Here is an 8,224-nt window from a genome sequence, read left to right on the forward strand (position 1 = left end):
AACACCTTTGATATCTCTCAGGATCAAGCAGAGAGTTCTAATACTGCATCTTATGTAGTAGAGGAATGAGATGCCAAACTCTAAGATAGAAAAGCTGAATGACTGAGGAAAGACATCTAAACTCATCAGCATTTTAATAGCTCTATCTTGTCACAGGCTGTGAAATGCTTTGAAAATGATCTCTAAGGGAAGACAAATCCTCAGTGTAACAATGAGATTTCAGTAAAATGGAAAATCTGAACAGTTGACTGAAATTCTCTTAGAATGTGAACTCTCGGTCAGTCAATGTTCCTTAGACATACTGTAAGAAAAATGCATTGCTGTGCATCTGAAAATAGTCACACGTGTCTATAGCAATATATGGGCTTCCATGCTACCTATCAATATGTAAACAGGGAATGCTGCTGTTGCTGCTACTTTGTGCTGTCAGATCAAGTCAGTTCCAACTCCTAGCAACCATGCACAGGGTTTCTGAGGCTGTAACCCTTTATGGGAGCAGAAAGCCTCATCTTTCTCCCATGGAGTAACTGGTGGATTTGAATTGCTAACTTTGTGGTTGACAGTTGAGCCCTGGTGTGGTGCTGTGGGCTAATGCATCAGACTGCAAAGTTATTTGAACTGCAAGGTCGGTAGTTCAAGCTCACTAGCTGCTCCTTGGAGACCCTATACAGGGTTGCTACGGGTCAGAATTCACTCGATGATGGCACTTCACAACAACAATAACATACTCCCAGGTCTCTTTAAAAAGGGGATAATGATCTAGAATTTAAATTTGTAAAAATCCCAGAGCAATTCATGTATATAGCTGAAATCTTAAGATGGATTTTTCTAGTTTAGTCTTGATTGCTTCAAAGTTTGACTTCTTTTACCTGGACTTTCATCAACCTTATAGTGAAGTCCTGATGTGATGCTAGAGAATAATGTGTTGGACTATGAGATCAGTCTGAATCACAAGGTTGGCAGTTCAAACCCTCCAGCCACTCCTCAGAAACCCTATATAGGGTTACTATGGGTCAGAACTGATTCAACAGTACTTAACACCAACAACATACTTTTTCCCCAATACCACACATATCGTGGTAAAATTTGTGCGCATGTTCTAAGAGTATCTTACTCAAAATATCTTATTTTGTGATGTGATAAAATGAAAGAGTTTCAAACATGAAATGCATTTCTTCCTCATATTTTCCTCTTTCCCTTGTCTGTTCTTGGAGATCTATTCCATGAAATCACTAGTTGAAGCTGTGAATGATTTCACTTTTCATTTGAGAACTTATGAACCAATCATACACTTTAGTCCCATCTTCCCTGAAGTAAATTTCACAGAAATGCGTCCAGACTTCTTCAACTAATTGAGAAAAGAGTTGAAGAGCTAGTCCATTTTAGAGTCAACAGTTGTTAAAGCTAAAATAACAGTAAGAAGACAGGCTGCAAAATGTGTTTTTCCTCTCTGGGATGAAACCCCCTTTGACTTCTTAAATACAGAGTGGAGGCTATCCCTGTATTGCTATTATGATCAAATCTGGTCACATTTATGAGACAGACAGCATTTTTCTTTTTGTCATCTGCCCACCCCCTTCTGGTATTGAGTAACCAGAAGCATTCCCTTCTTGTTGTAATTCTTTCCTTATGAAAATCTGTAAACATGAATGCTAAACATCTTATTGTTTTACTCCATGCTCAGATTCTAGGAAATATATGAATTCCTATTTAGTAGTATTTCTTGTAGGAGCAGTATGACTTCATGGGGATCCACTTCCCAAATAAAGAGACTGGAAAACCACCCCTACACTACTGATGGTGAGGAATGTTGGCTGGGTTGAAGTCAACAGGATTTCACAGAGCCCAGCCCTTCTGTATTTGAGAAAGCCTTTTTCTGCTAGTCATTATTACAGGTGGTGGTGGTGTTTATGTGCTGTGGATTCAGTTCCAACTCGTAGCAACCATGTATAGGGTTTCTGAGGCTGTAAATCTTTACAGGAGCAGAAAGCCTCATCTTACTCCTGCAGAATTGCTGGTGGTTTCGAACTGCTGACATTGAGATTAGCAGCCTGACTCATAACCACTATACTACCAGAGGTTCTTAGACATTATTACTGGCTAAAAGAAATAACCTACTACACTCTACTTCATAAAACAGTGTGCATTATCTATTATAAGTATTGATATGAATACATTTAGATGACATTTTTACTGAGCATTGAAGGAAAAAATGGAAAGAAAGAATTAAAAGTGGTAGTTTTTCCCTGTGTAAGCTCTTATCCGAGTTTTCACTTCTTCTTAAGTGCCATTGAGTTGGTTGCAACTCATAAGGACCCTGTATAGGGTTTCCGAGGTTTTAAATCTTTGCAGGAACAGAAAGGCTCGTGTTTCTCTTGTGGAATGACTGGTGGGTTTGAACTGCAGACATTGTGGTTAACAGTCCAGTGCTTACCTTATAGCACCACCAGCACTGTGGTGGGGACACAAAAGAGAAGAAGAAAGAAAAGCATGGGACAAAATTGGAGTACTTCTCCAATCAAATCCATAAAATGATCAGGATATATGAGGATTAAAGAATAAGCAGATTAGATGAAGAATGACTAAAAATAACTATGGAAGCTGATGAAATGCTATTCATTGTACCAAATTTGATAAAAGTTTTCACATTTAAACCTCAAAAAATTTACAGTAGACTTTATTATTCCTGTTTTAACAAATGAACACAATATAGCACAGAGGTGTTAAATAATTAGCTCAAATCAAATTTATAGTAAGATTCTGGACATACTCAATAAAATGTTACTTTCTATAGCTATCTGAAAACATCTCCTCTAATTTCTCCTCTTAGTCTCAGTCATTAATCTTTTCTTAGGAGTGCCTAGAAAGAGTTCTGCTGGTCTAGACTCTGCTTTAAGTTAATGTATTTCTTTTGGCCTAGGCAGGGTAAGAGGAGAGACTCCAGCTTTCTTTAGAGACAGATAACAGTTCAAAGGTGCCAGGCTGCCGATGGAAGAGATGTAGGAACACAAAACATACTGTCCTTACTGTTTTTCTGTTCTTAGTTGTTGGAAAAGATTTCAAGAATAGATAGAAATTATTTAGGATAAAATATATAGTGAAACATAATATTCTAGTTCAGAGGTAAAATAGGATGTTGGTATGTTTTTATGTTTATAAATGCTATTCTGCAATTAATATTTGATAAGAATACTTCTGTAGCCTGAGTCTCTAGAGTATTCTTCTTGTATTGTTTAGTTTTTCCTTTCATCTTAACTTGGTTTTATTTACCCTGGAGCTAAGAGGTACCTGGGATCCTGACTGATATTGTTTATAGAATACACAATTTTTTTTGGGGGGGTGGGGAACTGTACAGAATGGCTACAAATGAAAACAAAGGACAAATGCATTAGGAAAACACAAAACAGAAAGAAGCAAAGAAATATATTACTACCAAAGAAAATGCAATGTTTTAGATGGAAAGACTGTAAAAACACAGTCAATTCTTTTTAAAAGATTTGATTTATCTTTAGTAGCAATATACACTACCAAATACACCTCCATTCACAATTTCTAAAAGGAGTCAATTCTAAAAGTAATTCTAAATATTAATACAACTGTGAAACAATATCAAGCAACATTAAACTCTAAAATTTCCTTGCATGAGTGAAATACATTCACACAATGAATATTTTGGAAAGCAAGTGACCCAGCAGATTTCCTCAATTGACTTCAAAAAACGATCCAATTGAAAGAGTAGCTTCTGAGAGAATCTGATGGGTCAGTTAAATTTCAGACAGGTCAGTTCAGGAGGTTATGGTGACTGTTTTTTTGGGATTCCAAAAGGGCCATCTTGATAGATTATCTCCAAGGATACACGACAATCACAAGGTTTATTATGAAGAAGTTGTAAGAGAATTGAAAACTGCATTGCTGACAAAAAGGCCAGAAAATTTGCACAGAGGAATTTTTCCCATTATGACGGTGCATCTCCTTATTTTTTGAGGATAAGCAGGACACTCCTTTGAAAATTCTTATGGAAAACTTAATCCCAACCACTCTATAGCCCTGATCTTGTGCTTGCAGATTTCTTTTTGTTCCCAAAGCTCAAAGATCATTTAAAAGGTATACTATTTGCCATTTTGAGGTGGTATAAATTGAAAAATCAGAATTCTTAGGGGAAGGGTTAAAGAAATGGAAGCACAGTGTTCACAAGTGTGTAGAGCTAGCTGGAAGATAATTTCAAGAAGTAATAGGTTCACGTTTAGATATTTTTGTTTAACAAAGGTTAGCATAATTTTATAGCAATGCTTTTTTACTTACCCTTGTACTAATAAATGTACATATACAAATAGTGAACATTTAAGCACATAAATTAAAGTGATAAGGCATTGCTCTTTAGATAGATCATAAATAGAATAGAAAGTCTAGAATAGTCTTAAAAATAATGCTATTAGAGAATTGATTTTTTTCCTGAATTTGGCTCATTAGAGTTGTATGCTTGAAGGTGAAATCAAAGAGCTGGTTAAAAATAATGTGCTACTATGGTGTCTTTTTTACCATTGTCCACCAGCTGGTCCATACTTAAGTGACTTGTGTATTGTTATAATGCTAGAAGCTTTGATATTGGTATTTCAAATGCCAGCAAGTTTACTTATGGTAGACAGAGTTCTGCAAAGCTTCCAGATTTGACAGAGTAGGAAGAAAAAAATCTAGTCTTTTACTTCTTAAAATTAGCCAATGAAACCCACTATGGATCACAACAGATTATTGTCCAGTTCTCTTGTTTTGGACACATCATCAGGAGATATCAGTTTGGAGGAGTCCATTGTGTTTGGTGAAGTAGAGGGCCAGTGAAGGTGAGAAGGAATGGTGCAATAATCTGAACGTGGACTCCAGCATACCAATGATTATAAAGATGGTGCAGAAGTGGGCAGCACTATTCTGTTGTACATGGGGTCACCATGAGTCAGAGCCAACTCTACAACAACCACTACCAACAACAACAATACTGTCTTACTTTTTAAGTTTTTATTGTGAATTGAGTGATACTTTACATAGGAGAATGTCAGCTTTACATTCATCCTATCGTATTTCATTTCATTGCAAGGATTACAATCCCCTCCATACATCATCATCCAACAGCATTTGCTTCCATTCCCTCTGTTTCTATTTTGGATGTACACTGAAGCCCTCAGGAATATACAATCATTCAAACAACCAAAGGGCATACCCTGCAAGCCTGTGCCATAGCCGCCAGCACACAGCCCCTCTCCCTCCCTGAGTCCAGAGTCCCCAGCCACTCCATCTCTCCATGTCTGCCTCCATCTCTGGCATCCATCTCTGTTTCTCTGGGTAGGGTTCTGCACTCTGCTCTTCTCCCTTGATGGTCCTAGGGTCCTCCACTCCTGGACTGCAAGATCAACCACTCACCTTCTTTTGTTACAAAACATCTACCTTTGCATTTGCAACATTCACAATCAGTTCTAATATTAGCTATCCACTATTGAACCACAAGAGTTTTATCCCCATCTCCTTTCACCAGCCCTGTCTAGACAGGTTAGAAACCACTCAGTGGAGATTCTACCTTCCCCTGCACCCTCTGAAACTAGGCTCCCTCTTGAAAATTTGTAAGCCAGTCACTTTGTGACTTTGTAGCTCCCCCACACCCCATTTTGGATAGCCATTGTCTAATACTACATCCATAAGTATAGGTCAAATTCATCAAATTGTAGCATATTACTTTTTTTTTTTTTTTTCCTTTTCTGTCTTCCTCTAGTTGAGTTCTGATCATCCAGCCATTGAAGCTAGGTCAAATGGGTACTATCTGCAAGTATGGGCATTCTTGTGCATCTCCCTTCACTTCATATCAGATGGACGCTTCACCCTCTGCTCTAGTCCTCTGTGGCTATGTCCCTGTCCATGGACTCAGGAGTCCTGAGGTCTTGCTATACTGCTGGCCAACCAGGTCTTAGTCCAGGTTGACAGGAGCCTATTGAACGTGGTTGGACTTAGCTCACAGCTTTGTTGCTGTTTTACCCCCACTTTCCCTTATCAGTAGACCAGCATGGCCACCAGCAAGAGTACATGTCTGCTAGTGTATTCCCCTTGAGTCTCAGTCTTAGAAAGGGGGTTTGCCCTGAGGGGACGTGATTGCTTGCCTTGATGGCTCCCCAGCGAATAACTTGCTTGTTCTTATAGTAGTCAATCGGACTTCCCTTTTTGTTTTTGATTTTTCAAAAGCAGAAGAAGAAGCATCTTCTGTTCCTCTTGCTGTTCCAGGCTGGTCTGCTTGTCTTTTCAAGTGGAAATTTCCCACCTCAGAAGATTCTGAATGGGGATCAGGATTCCACCTATGGTCTTATGCAATGTCAAGGCTCCACAGGAAGTCTCTTTCACTGGGCAAGTTCTAGCCCCATTTTAGGTATTCCAATCAGTTATAGGCTGAAGACAGACTTACAAGCTTACAAGCTTTCTATAGTGATGTTTTTGGCTGTTCTTTTCTCTCCCCTTCAAGTGTCTATTTTATAATAGTAGGCAAAGGAAACCAAGATTCATAAGACAGTCAAGCATCTTAACTTTTTGTCTAAAATCAGTTGGCTGTATGTAGATGGGTTAATTTCTGGATTCTCAATTCTATTCCATTGATCTATGTATCTTTCATTGTACCAGTACCAATCTGTTTTGACCACTGTAGCTGTGTAGTAAAATTTGAAATCAGGGAGTTATAGGCTTCCCACCTTGTTCTTTTTCTTAAGCAGTGCTTTGCTTATCCTGGATCACTTTCCTTTCCATATAAAGTTTGTCATTGTTTTTTCCATCTCTTTGAAGACTGTTGTTGGAATCTGGATTGGGATTGCTTTATATGTGTAGATTGCTTTGGGCAGTATTGACATTTTCACAACGTTAAGTCTTCCTGTCCAGGAGCATGGTATATTCTTCCATTTTTGTAAGTCTCTTTTAGTTTCTTGTTGTAGTGTTTTGTAGTTTTCTTTTAGGTCCTTTGTTTCTCTGGTTACATTTATTCCTAGATATTTCACCTTTGGGTGGCTATTGTAAATGGTATTGCTTTCCTAAAGTCCTTTTCAGTGTTGTCATTTTTAGTATAGAGGAATCCAACTGATATATTTTTAAATGATCATGATTACCAATTTTATTCTGATAGAAATCTTACTATTCCACTGGATTCATAAACAATACAAGATACTTTGCTACTAGTTATAACCATACAGTGCATTTTAAAAAAAGCTTTATTGTGCATTGAATGATAATTTACGTAGGAGAACATCAGTTTTTCACTCATCATATTGTATGTAGGTTCATTATAGTAATTACAACCCCTTCCATGCATCATCATTCAAAAGTATTTGCTTCTATTCCCTCTGTTTTGTTTTGTTTTTTGTATATTGATCTTATGCCCTGCCACTTTGCTGAATGAGGTCTAGTAACTTTTTTACTGAGTTTTTGGGGTTTCCTCTGTATAGGATCATATTGACTGCAAATAAAGTTTTACTTCCTCTTCGCCAATTTGGATGCATTTAATTTCCCTATTTTGCTGTATAGCTCTGAATAAGACTTCCAGCACAATATTGAATAGGAGTAGTGACAAAGGACATCCTTATCTGGTTCCTGTTTGCAAAGGGAAGGCTTTCAGTTTCTCTCCATTGAGAGTGATGTTGGCTGTTTGTTTTGTATGTTGTTGTTGTTGTTGTTATGTGCCGTGGAGTCGGTTCCGACTCATAGTGACCTTGTACAGGGTTTCCAAGGCTGTAAATCTTTAAGGGAGCAGAAAGCCTCATTTTTCTCCCGCAGAACAGTTGGTAGTTTCGAACTGATGATCCTGAGGTTCGCAGCCCGATTCGTAACCACTACGCTACCAGAACTCCTTTTGTTTTGTATATATGCTGTTAATTATGTTGAGGAGTTTCCCTTCAATTACTACTTTGTTGAGTGTTTTTATCAGGAATGGATGTTGGATTTTGTCAAATGCCTTTTCTGTATTTGATCAATCAATAAGATCATGTGGTTCTTTTCCTTTTTCTTATATGGTGGATTACGTTGATTATTTTTCTAATGTCAAACCATACTTGCATACCTTTCATGAAACCCACTTGGTCATGAAGCGTTATTTATTTATTTTTTTTGATGTGCTGCTGGATTCTGTTGGCTAGGATTTTATTGAGAATTTTTACGTCTATGTTCATGAGGGATGTTGTTGTTGGTGTTAAGTACCATGGAGTTGGTT

Source organism: Chrysochloris asiatica, unplaced genomic scaffold, assembly GCF_000296735.1.
Source record: "Chrysochloris asiatica unplaced genomic scaffold, ChrAsi1.0 scaffold00080, whole genome shotgun sequence".
Classification (NCBI taxonomy): domain Eukaryota; kingdom Metazoa; phylum Chordata; class Mammalia; order Afrosoricida; family Chrysochloridae; genus Chrysochloris; species Chrysochloris asiatica.